The following is a 12,428-nucleotide window of genomic DNA, read 5'->3' as shown; positions in this document are numbered from 1 at the left end:
ATACAGGCTGAACTGTTTTGTAGAAATGGGTTTTTTCTCCTTTGTATCACATTTTAAAATAGCTCACATGAGTGAGTCAGGGACTGCCAGCTCCTTGGTTCATAATTCTCTCTGTGCAAGTGCAGTTTGAGGGGGTAAGAGAGAACTGGCTATGAGAAACCCCAGGCCCTTTCTCATCTTTATCATTCTACGTAAACCAGAAGAACGACAGAGAAAGAGGAGAGGGAGGAAGAGGAGTCAGAAACGGAGAGAGGGAAGGGAGGGGAGAGAGAGAAAGACACAAAGACAGGGAGGTGGAGGAGGGGGAGAGACACAGGGAGGTGGATGGGGAGGGAGAGAGGGAGAGAGCTTTGCATTTAACAGTTCACACCTGAGAAAACACCCACCAAATTGAAATTTTTTTTCCTCCCTCTGGCCAACCTGCATTTGGTTTTTGTTTTGGTTATCCTCAGAAAGGCTTTATTTATCTGTGCTGGCCACCTCGGCTGTGACAAATTAAAATTAGGCCGCTATTTATAATTCAAGGTATGTGTAAAAAACAAACAGAGAAGATTGTTTTAAAGGTAAAGACATTTAGTAAAGAAGACAAGACAGAGATGGCTTTCTTGAATAAAATAACATTTTTAGTTATTTTCCTGTCTTGAGCTATTTCCCCTGAAGGCACCTTTTGGCTCAATCAGTGGAGAGGGAACTGAAAGAATCCTAAACATCCCTAGAGGTCTCTATTGATTTTGCAGATGTGTCTTTTCAAGAGGTTTGTTACTTGTACGTAGGGTGAACATGCCTTAATTATTCAATAACTCCTAAAGTTTTACCCAAACTAGGTGTCAAATAAATAATTTTTCCCTTGCTGTAATTGTCGGTAGCCTGTACTTGACTATAAATTCTACAAAAGATTGTTAAACTTCAGGTTTGATTTTAATCTCTAAATGGCCAGCTCTTAACTTGCTCTATTACATTGTCTCTTACGGAGGGTAGAATACTGATTATCCTTAAAGAATAAGCTTTAGTCCCTTTGTTTTCAGATGCCCTAATATATATGCCTGTGGGGATCCATACCCTAAGAACGTGGGATACAAATCTATCATGAAATCCAAACTTTAGGGATATAAATATGATAGATTTGCCCTAAAAGTCAGATTTGTACCTTCGGTCTACCATGGAATTTATAGTACAAATATAATCTTTTTTTCCTGTTTGTTTTAAAATAAGAAATGGTAGTCTCTTGAGTTCTAGAGTTTCTGTAAGAACAACAGAAGGAACTCTCAGCTAATGTTTAGTATCCATATGCTTCCTTAAAGTGACCAGATGTCCTGCATTTGTCAAGGGGGATGGGGAATTGTGGGGTTTTTTTCTCCCTCCTGATTATTTCCTTCAAAAAGTCTATCATGGATACATTTTGTGCCTTCATTGGCCCTCCTGGCAATTCTTATTCATGCCTTGCTCTAAGAACATCATAATTGATAACCTACTCCTTTTGTACTTGGAAGTTCCTAGGGAGAAAAAAAAGTTAGCTGTTTTTTTTTTTGTTTGTTTGTTTCTTGGTTTTTGTGGGGTTTTTTTTTTGTGATTCTGTAGTTTATTGTATATAAAAAACAAACAAACAAACAAACAAACAGACTTATAACAGAATTCTCACCCTGCCTATGTAATCATAGGTAAATCCTGTTTTGTTTTTTTATAGGCTGAGCTCCAATACACATTTTAAATCTTTCCTTAAGTACTGAACATTCGAATAATAAAAATGTGATCTCTTTACACAGTAAGTAATGTCAGGAAAAATTATCCAAGATTTGGAAATGGTAGAAAGACAGTACTGGATATCCTTCGAATGGAGTGCTGGGTGTTGTCTGTCAGACTCTTCAAAGATTATCAGATTCTTAAAGGGTCTGCACCTTTGCGTAACTTTCTATTGATTAGGAGGGTATTGGCAGACATTGTAGTTTCAGAGTCCCATTACATTCTTAAAAACTGGGGCCCCCAGAACTTTTGCTTATACGGGTTTTATCTATTGATATATACCATATTATAAATTAAAACTAAGAAAATAAAATATATTTTTGTTAATTTAAACAACAATAATAAATCTACCCCCTGTTAATATAGACCCCTACTTATTTTTATGAAAAGTAATTTTCCAAAATAAAATGTTTAGGGGAAGAGCAACATTGTTTTACAGTTTTGCAAATTTCTTTAATATCTGGCTTAATAGAAAACAACCAGATCCTCATATTTGCTTCTGCTTTCAAATAGTTGCAATCTGTTGTTTTGGTATATGTAAAAACAACCTAGCCCCACAAAGATAGGTAGTGAGAAAAAGGAGGGGTATTTTAAGAGCTCTTTCATGTAACTGTGATGTTTTCTTTGATATAATACCAACAGTTGACAAGTGGTAGCTTCTTAAAAGTTAGTTGCAATGTGGAATATGAAACCACACCAATGAACGTTTTAAACTGTTCCTTTTAAGTTCATTGTCCTACCTTGCACTTCAAATGGAAAATTTCTGATGTTTGATTATATAACATCATGAATTGGCCATTTGGAAAATATTTTTGTGAATATACGCAGCTTTTTAAATATACAACATCAAAAAAATCAAATTCGTTCATATCACTACCAATGTCATCAGCTATTTTTGCAAGTCAGATGGCCTAAGGGAAGCACACATTAATTGTGGTTTGGAGAATAACTTTAAAATGTACATGCCATTTGACCCAGGGAGCCCACTAAAATATATTTTCTTAAAGGGATCATGGCACAAATATGTAAAAAATGAGAAAATTATAACCACGAAAGTATTTATCACAACATTGCTTATAATAGAGAAAGATCAGAAATAACCAAATTTAGATTGTCCTTAATAGATAACTTGTTAAATAAAGTATGGGAATACAAAAAAACAGATTATTTTATACCCATTAAAATATTCTGTATATATATATTTAATGGCATGAAAAGATGTCCATGCTCTATTGTGGAGTGAAAAATCGTGTTATAAAATAGTGTAATGGCATAATCACATTTACAGAATTTTTGTGTACATGTTCGCCTAGTAATATATAGGTAAATAAAGTTTCAAAGGAGATTCTCCAAAATGTTAATCATAAATATCTCTGGGTAGAGAGATCTGGGGGTTTCGTGGTTTTTTGGTAGTATTTTGTTTAATTTTTTGTTAATGGAAGCATGTATCAATTTTTATAATGAGAGAAAACAATAAGGTTATTTTTCTGGAAAATGAAAGCTTTTTTTTTCTAATGTTAGAAAATGTGCATGTGTTTTACTTTGACAGTCAGTGTTGGCAAGAGTTACTTGCATAAAACAAGGTGTCGCTTATGAGCTACTAGTAGTATAATCATCCTGACAAGCAATTTGGCATAAAATTCTTAACCTTTATATACTTGCTAACTTAGGCAGTTTACCTCCATTATTGAATCCTGTAGAAATACTCAGAGATATCCTTAAAGACCTGTGTAAAACATAAGTGCCAAACAATAGAAAATAATTTAAATGTATTATGACATATCCATTGGATAGACTACCATGCCGGGGATGCTGTGAATCACGTAGATTTTTGCCTGTTCGAATGGCTATAGTTGCCTTCTGCTGTGATTTGGGTGAAGAAGGAACAGGAAGTTGAGAAACTGAGGGCATAAGGATTTCTTCCTTCCCTTTCCTTGCTGCTGCTTTGACCTCCACTATTCTTTGTCTCTAGTTGCTGCCACCTGGTGGTTAGTGATCCATGGTTCTAGATGTCACTTAGAATGACAGTTCAACATTTCTAAACTTTTCTTGCAATATTTTATTTTTGAAACTCAGGAATAGTATTTCAGAAAACATTAAATCAAGAAAGAATAATTTTTAACCGATTATTTTACATTATAAAAAGGTATACAAATGAGTGTGGATATGCCAGAGATACTCAGAGATACCATACATTTTTCATTCAGAAAATAAAATTAAATATTTAATAGTTATAGGTCTTTCTTTTAAGAATATAAATATAATTTTTTTCATTTTTTCTCACAAAACTACTGAAAATTGTTTTAAAATACATTTCCTAAGTATACTTAAGACATTTTTTGAATAGTTTTTCTTTATATTCAGTTTACGTTTCTGTTCACCTAAGAGCAACCATAAAAGAATCTAAAGAGCACTCAACCTGTGATCCAGGAGACATGGGTTCTCAGGGCTAACAGCTAGAAAAATTCCTCATGAGTGAAATTAAATCGCCTATCTACAGGATCTCTGAGTCTTTCTCCAATTTCATTGTAAAAGAGAAATTCCCATTCTGTCCAAAGGATTACCTTTCTTTTTCTTTTAAGTAGAATTCTGTAATCCCAGGTTGACTGAGATAGAATAATATGTTTTGTAAATACATATTTATGTTTTTTTAATAAGCAAAGGGTCTATATTGCATTGGTAATAAAAAAATTGTCCATCTTTAGAATGTGTTCTTTAAACCAAGCCCAGCTCTGAAGACAGGTATTATTAACGCATCAATAGAAGCCATAGGTTTTGACTTGGTTATGCCAGTACAGGAGGAGAAAAAAAACCAGAAGATATAACATTTAAAAAGCAAAGAAGAAAATCATTTTTTATCTTAATCATAACTTCCATCTTAATCTTAGATAATTTTTCATCTTAACTATGAAATGATCTTTACTGTCCTAAAATATTCCTGTATGTCAGTTATAAAAAACAGTTTCACTACCTCTGGACAATGTAAGGTTTATTTTCCCTGTATTCCCATTTTGTTACTATGTTTAATGATTAAATCTAAAAAAACTTTATATAGATATCTCACTAAAAGTAAACATGAAAAGCAGTGGCCACAAGAAAAACAATAAAATAGCTGTTTCACTAAAGGAACTAGTAAAATATTCTGTTTTAATTTCTTGGCATCTGTGATAGTGTTTGTGTGGCTTTTTAAAAAGATTTTATTTACTTATTTGAGAGAGAGAGGGAGCATGAGTTGGGGGAGGGGCAGAGGGAGAGGGATAAGCAGACTCCTAGCAGAGCAGGGAGCCCAGGCCTAGCAGGGAGCCTCACCCGCAGCAGGAGCTCCATGCCCAGTGGGAGCCCCATGCCCAGCTTGATCCCAGGACCCTGAGATGAGATCATGACTTGAGCCAAAATCAGACACTTAACTGACTGAGCCACCCAGGTGTCCTGTGATAGTGTTTTTGTTGTTTAAGTTACAGGCAGATTTAAGTTACAGGCATTTAAAGTGATGTAAATTTTTGGGAAAAATTCACAGGGTTTGGGGTTGGTTTGGTTCATGTGGATTCACCCATTCTAGTTTTATTTACATTAGGTTTCAAATGCATCCAAAATTTCTAAGCAAGGCCTTATATTACTGCCAATGTTTGCATGGGTTAGAGTGTGAACTATTTTTATTCCTGAGGATAACAAAAGCAAGCATTACATATTTCTAAGTGCTCGTTGCACACGAAATGTGTAATGACATTTTCAGCTTTACTGCCGTTATGGTATATGAACATGAACATATTGAGCTAAAAGGTTGATTTTATAAAATTTCCGTTTTAGTAAAATGCAAACAAACTTAATTTTTGTCCTATTGGAAAAAAATAAGGGTACTTCTTATGAATAAATGAAAAAATATACACTATTATAAAATGTTAAATCATACATTTATTTGTATGGCCTGGAATCTGCATACTATCCAGGAAATAATTTTTCCAAAAAGTGCTTTGTTTTATATTAATTCATGTACATGGGAGCATGCTTTTTTCTTTTTTCTAATACATACATCAGCTTTTTTTTTTTTAAAGATTTTATTTATTTATTTATTTAAAGAGAGACAGAGACAGAGCATGAGCAGGGTGGAGGAGGCAGAGGGAGAAGGAGAAGCAGACCACCTGCCGAGCAGGGAGCCCAATGCAGGCTCTATCCCAGGACCCCAAGATCATGACCTGAGCCGAAGGCAGACGCTTAACCAACTGAGTCACCCAGGTGCCCTACATTTGCTATTGTATTTTAATACCAAACTACTTTGCTTTACAGCCTTCTTATTTTTTTTTGTCTCTTATGAACTTTTATTTATTTATTTATTTATTTATTTATTTATTTATTTATTTATTATTTAAGTTCAATTACTTAACATATAATGTATTATTAGTTTCAGAGGTAGAGGTCAGTGATTCATCAGTCTTATGTAATACACAGTGTGCATTACCTCTTATAATGTCTTATTGAAGAAAAGTTCATGTAACCCTTTACAAAGTGTAATGTGACGGTGTGGGGAGGGAGTTCACAGTGAATTCATTATATTTACATTTACATTTTAGCACTTTATATTTACATTAGTTATTTACATATAATGTTTCCTTGCTCATCAAAATAATTCGATTGTGCAAATATTACAGTGATCAGATGATAACAGTATTGCCCAGAGAGATTAAGAGTTGATAGTTAAGTGGTGAATTTGAAAAAAGCATCCAAGTCTCCTGACCTCTTCTCCAATGTTCTTTTCACTGCCACATCGAGGGAGGGGATCATTAACTCAGATACTGGAGGCTATCCTGCTGACATGAATCCTTGATCATAATTGACCTAAATTATTCTGATCTACAACTGTTTAAATTAAAATTCAACAAATAATTGCTCAACTTCACTTTATGCTGACTACAGAGACTTGGCCTTGGAGGGCCTGAAAGGGAATCTATTACTCAGAAAATAAAGAAAAGCTTTTATTGAATTGAATTAAAGTGATTCATTTCTTCTTTCTTCTTTAAAGATCTTTTCATTGATTGTTATTTGAAGAAAATCCCTTGGGAAATTCTTCATAAATGAATAAGGTTAATTTTGTGATAAAACTAAGTTCTGCTACTTACTTTTTCCCTCCTTTGCAGTGCTTGGGACTCTCTCTTCATGTCTACTTTTGCTTCATCTGTACACCCATTACCCCAAGTGGCTGTTCTCATTCCTTCCATCATTTCATCCCTCTTCTGCTCACTGAAGGTAGGCTTACTGCAAAGACACATTTCAACCTTGTGGTGGGGTATTTAAAGTCAAGATTTTAAAAACAGAATAATGTATTTAATATTCTTCCAGTATTGATTCTGACTTTATAAGCATATATTGAGCTGAGAATATTTTTATTTTAGTGAAATTTTTAATGAGCTCCTTCATGCTTTTGACCAAAATCTTTTAGATTTTACTATTTGTCCTAGGTGCTGAGAATTAAAAGATGGTTAAGAACCAGTCCCTGATCTTAAGAACTCCTTGAGTTGAGTATAAACTTCCAGTTTGAGTATATTGGCTTGTTTAATTTTGGCCTACTTCCAGATTTTTAACGAATTTTTTAGTAAGTCTTTGATTTAGCCATCACTCTGTGATTCTGGCACTCCATACAATGGAATTTCATTGATGGCATTAAATTGGAAGTGAAAGGATGGGTCAGATAGATTGAGAAGACTTCAGGGGTAATAAAAGCAAACTTAAAGAGGAATTGATTGCTTACACTGATTCGGCGTTGTCAAATGTGTAAAACTTAGAATTTGGAGAGCCATAATTAACTATGTATGAAAAAAATTACAATTAATTTTCTGACATTCAATCTGATTGGTTTAATTCTTTTTTTTCTTTCCAAAATTGGTTTGAATTTCCTAGCCACTATCACCACAAAACCTTTCTCTTTTTAGTTCAGAGGAGTATTTTGAAGAGCTTTATATAAAGTATTTCATGCACTTATCAATACTAAGGTTTTTCTTCATGAACATTTTTTTAGGTTAGCTGATTAAATATTAAAATCTTATCTAGCTGTGAAGAAGGATTTTTTCCCAAGATTTCCAAAGCATGGTTATTGAAAACAGTGAAACTACATTTCACTGGCAAAGAGCTGTAAGGATTTGAATCTTTAATCAAGAATTGCTAAATGCTTTAGCTCATAAATTGTTTATGAGTTAACCAGCACTCCCCACTCAAATCCGTTCTGCTTGAGTGTAAGGGCTGATTCTTTGCTTACAGTATCCGAGACAGTACAGGCTTCTATGGTTCACATGTGACTGAAGCCAAGATGAGATGAGAGTGATCTGGACATGTAAAGAAATGCTTACACATTGTTGGCATGGGTCCACTCAAAGTTACTGGGTTTTCACTTGAGAAGAAGTCTGGAAATGTGTTTTAAATGACATTCTATCTTCTCCTCTGCTTGTCTTTTAAAAACCTTGCCTGTCTTTTATAGCTGATGTAACAATAAACTCTTCCAGGAGGACAGGCAGACAAGCACAGGGTTTGATTCGCAGCCAGCTTTGTTCTGACACAGTTGTACAAGTGCCATATTCATGAAGCTCATGCCTCTTTTCTGGCCCTCCTACATACAGGATTCCAAGTTTTCTTTCCATACAGCCGTGCAGCTTCAGTCCCACCAGCAGGCTGGAGCCTTTATCCGCCCAACAGAAGAGATGTCTACTTGACTCTGGAATGTTAGCATGTCATTTCTAACTATGATGATACCAAGAATCATGCAGCTGGAGATACATATGTAGAAGGAACATTGTAAGCTAAATAGGGGTATGGAAATTTTTTCTTGGCCACACACTGGAAGGAATGATATATCCTATCTTTATAATGTCAAGAGAGTATATTCTTTCATTTAAGTATTCAGTCAGTTATTAAAAAAAATAATTTGCTGAGCACCATTCACTGTCTCTGTGCTAAGTGGTGGGTATATGGAAGACATGTTTTATTTCTATAGGCCATAGACTCATAGACAATTGATTATGAGACTGATGAGGAGGATATGCCTGAAGATAACAAAAGAGACAACAGTAAACAACACTGATCTCAGGGAGACAAAATTGTAGAAGCAGAAAAATCTCCACAGAGGAGGGACGTTTAGGATGAGCAGGTGGCATTTTTGTTAGATTTATTTGTATCTGTTTTTTATTGTCTCCCAAAGTGAGGGAAATTCATCTTAATTTAACATTCATATTTTTATTTTTTAAATTTGTTTAACATTCATATTTTTAATTTTACATAAGTGATCTCTTTTAACTCCCATGACAAATGTGTGATATGTGTGTATTCTTCCTTTTTACATATGAGAAATTTGAGCGTCAGAGATTAAGTGACTTACTCAAGGTCATATGGCTGGTAATTGGAGAAACTAGAGCTAAAAATACTCCCTTGGGACCAATTCTCCTGTTTTTTTCACCAACCTGCTGCCTCTATTTGATGGTATTTTGGCTTCATAGCCATAATATTTTATAACTTAAAGTCAGCTCAAAACTGATTATCCAGTTTGATTTTGATCTGCCCAGATGCTAAGGAATTTTCCTCTGCTTTTGATTGCAAGTATTAGAGTATTTGTATAAAGAAAAATTATACAAGTAATGCTTAACAAGTAATATTTTTAATTTAAGTTTTACGTAGTTAATGTACAATGCAATTTTGGTTTCTGGAGTAGAATTCAGTGATACTTACATACAATACCCAATACTCATCATAACAATGCCCTCCTTAAATATCCATCACCCATTTACCCCATCCCCCATCCACTTCCTCCATCAACCCTCATTTTGTTCTCTATCTTTAAAAGCCTCTTATGGTTTGTTTCCCTCTCTCCTTTTTTTTCTTTTCCCCCTTCCCATATGCCCATCTGTTTTCTTTCTTAAAGTCTACATATGAGTGAGATCATATGGTATTTGTCTTTCTCTGACTGACTTATTTCTCTTAGCATAATACACTCTAGCTCCATCCACGTCATTGCAAATGGCAAGATATCATTTTTTTGATGGCTGAGTAATATTCCATTGTATATTACACATCTTCTTTATCCATTCATCAGTTAACGATATTTGAGCTCTCTCCATAGTTTGGCTATTGCTGACAATGTTGCTGTAAACATTGGAGTGCGTATACCCCTTTATCTGTATTTTTGTATCCTTTGTATAAATACCTACTAGCACAACTGCTCTATTTTTAACTTTTTGAGGAGCTTCCATACTGTTTTCCAGAGTGGCTACACTGTTGCCATGAACAGTGCAAGAGGGTGCCTCTTTCTCTGCATCCTCGCCAATACCCCTTGTTTCTTATACTGTTAATTCTAGCCATTCTGATAGGTGTAAGGTGGTACTTCATGGTGGTTTTGATTTGTATTTGCCTGATGTAGAGTCATGCCGAATATCTTTTCATGTGTCTGTTATCCATCTGGATGTCATCTTTGGAAAAGAAGTCTATTCACATCTTCTGCCCATTTCTGAACTGGATTTTTGTTTGTTTGTTTTTGTTTGTTTGTTTTGGGTGTTGAGGTTGATAAGTTCTTTGTAGATTTTGGATACTAACCCTTTATCAAATAAGTCATTTGCAAATATCTTCTCCCATTTCATAGGCTGCCTTTTAGTTTTGTTGATTGTTTCTTTCTCTGTGCAGAAACTTTTTATCTTGATGAAGTCCTGGTAATTCATTTTTGCTTTTGTTTCCCTTGTCACTGGCGACGCATTTAGTAAGAAGTTGCTGTGGCCAAGGTCAAAGAGGTTTCTGCCTGTGTTCTCCTCCAGGATTTTGATGGTTTTCTGTCTCACATTTAGGACTTTCATCTGTTTTTAATTAATTTTTGTTATGGTGTTAGAAAGTGGTCCAGTTTAATTTGTCTGCATGTTGTAGTCCATTTTTCCCAACACCATTTGTTGAAGAGACTGTCTTTTTTCCATTGGATATTCTTTCCTGCTTTGTCAAGGATTAGTTGACCATAGAGTTGTGGGTCCATTTCTGGGTTCTCTATTCTGTTCCATTGATCTATGTGTCTGTTTTTGTGCCAGTATCATACTGTTTTGATGAATTTAGCTTTGTAATATAGCTTGAAATCTGGAATCGTGATGCCTCCAATTTTGTTTTTCTTTCTCAGAATTGCTTTGGCTATTCAGGTCATACAAATTTTAGGATTGTTAGTTCTAGCTTTGTGAAAAATGCTGGTGGTATTTTGATTGGGATTGCATTAAATGCATAGATTGCTTTGGGTAGTGTAGACATTTAAACAATGTTTGTTCTTCCAATTCATGAGCATGGAATGCTTTTCCATTTCTTTGTGTCCTCTTCAATTTCTTTCATAAATGTTCTGTAGTTTTCAGATCTTTTACTTCTTTAGTTAGATTTATTCCTAGGTATCTTATTGTTTTTGGTGCAATTGCAAATGGGATCAATTTTCTTTTCTTTTCTGCTGCTTCATTATTGGTGTATAGAAATGCAACAAATTTCTGCACATTGATTTTATATCCTGTGACTTTGCTGAATTCATGTATGAGTTCTATCATTTTTTTGGTGGAATCTTTCAGATTTTCTACAGAGTATCATGTCATCTGCAAGTAGTGAAAATTTGACTACTTCCTTGCCAATTAGGATGCCTTTTATTTCATTTTGTTGTGGATTGCTGAAGCTAAGACTTCCTATGTTAAATAGTAATGGTGAGAGTGGACATCCATGTCTTGTTCCTGACCATAGGGGAAAGACACTCAGTTTTTCCCCATTGAGGATATTAGCTGTGTATCTTTCATATATGTCCTTTATAATGTTGAGGTATGTTCCATCTATCCCTTCTTTGTTGAGGGGTTTTATCAGGAAAGGATGCTGTATTTTGTCAAATGCTTTTTCTGCATCTACTGACAGGATTATATGGTTCTTATCCTTTCTTTTATTAATATGGTGTATCACATTGATTTATTTACAAATATTGCAAATTCCTGCAGCCCAGGAATAAATCCCACTCGATTGTGATGAATAATTTAATAATTCATAATTAACTAATATAAATAAATAATTAATAATTACTAATGTAATGTACTGTTGAATTCAATTTGCTAGTATTTTATTTAAAAATTTTGCATCCATCTTCGTCAGGGATGTTAGCCTTTAATTCTCCTTTTTAGTGGGATCTTTGTCTGGTTTTGGAATTAAGGTAATGCTGGCTTCTTAGAATGAGTTTGGAAGTTTTCCTTCTATTTCTATTTTTTGGAATAGTTTGAGAAGAATAGGTATTACCTCTTCTTTATATGTCTGGTAGAATCCCCCAGGGAAGCCGTCTGGGCTAGGGCTTTTATTTGTTGGGAGATTTTTGATTAGTGATTCAGTTTCTTTGCAGGTTATGGGTGTGTTCAAATTTTCTCTTTCTACCTATTTCAGGTTTGGTAATTTGTAAGTTTCTAGGAATTTGTCCATTTCTTCCAGGTTGCCCAGTTTGTTGGCATATAATTTTTCATAATATTCCCTTGTATAATTGTTTGTATTTCTGTGGTGTTGGTTGTGATCTCTCCTCTGTCATTCATGATTTTATCTACTTGGGTCTTTTCTCTTTTCTTTTTGATAAGTCTGGCTAGTGGTTTGTTAATTTTATTAATTCTTTAAAAGAACCAGCTTTTAGTTTCATTAATCTGTTATAGTTTTTTGTTTGTTTGTTTGTTTCTATATCA

General features: G+C 34.4%; 1 protein-coding gene across 13 annotated transcripts in view; it reads left to right on the top strand.

Moving 5' to 3' along the window:
- Positions 1-12,428, top strand: part of SLC16A7 (solute carrier family 16 member 7) — a 724,207-nt gene that overhangs the window by 196,783 nt on the left and 514,996 nt on the right. For 3 of the 13 annotated variants that reach the window (XM_057316175.1, XM_048217850.2, XM_048217853.2), the window contains 2 exons: positions 5,818-5,973; positions 6,873-6,981. The exons of the other annotated variants lie outside the window; for them this stretch is intronic. The gene's annotated coding sequence lies outside the window, so the exon portion shown is untranslated. The remainder of the gene's footprint in view (positions 1-5,817; positions 5,974-6,872; positions 6,982-12,428) is intronic. 13 annotated transcript variants of the gene reach the window in all.

The sequence above is a fragment of the Ursus arctos genome, unplaced genomic scaffold (genome assembly GCF_023065955.2).
Source record: "Ursus arctos isolate Adak ecotype North America unplaced genomic scaffold, UrsArc2.0 scaffold_21, whole genome shotgun sequence".
NCBI lineage: Eukaryota > Metazoa > Chordata > Mammalia > Carnivora > Ursidae > Ursus > Ursus arctos.
The sequence above is the reverse complement of the archived record's forward strand: the minus strand, read 5'-3'. Positions and strand labels throughout refer to the sequence as shown.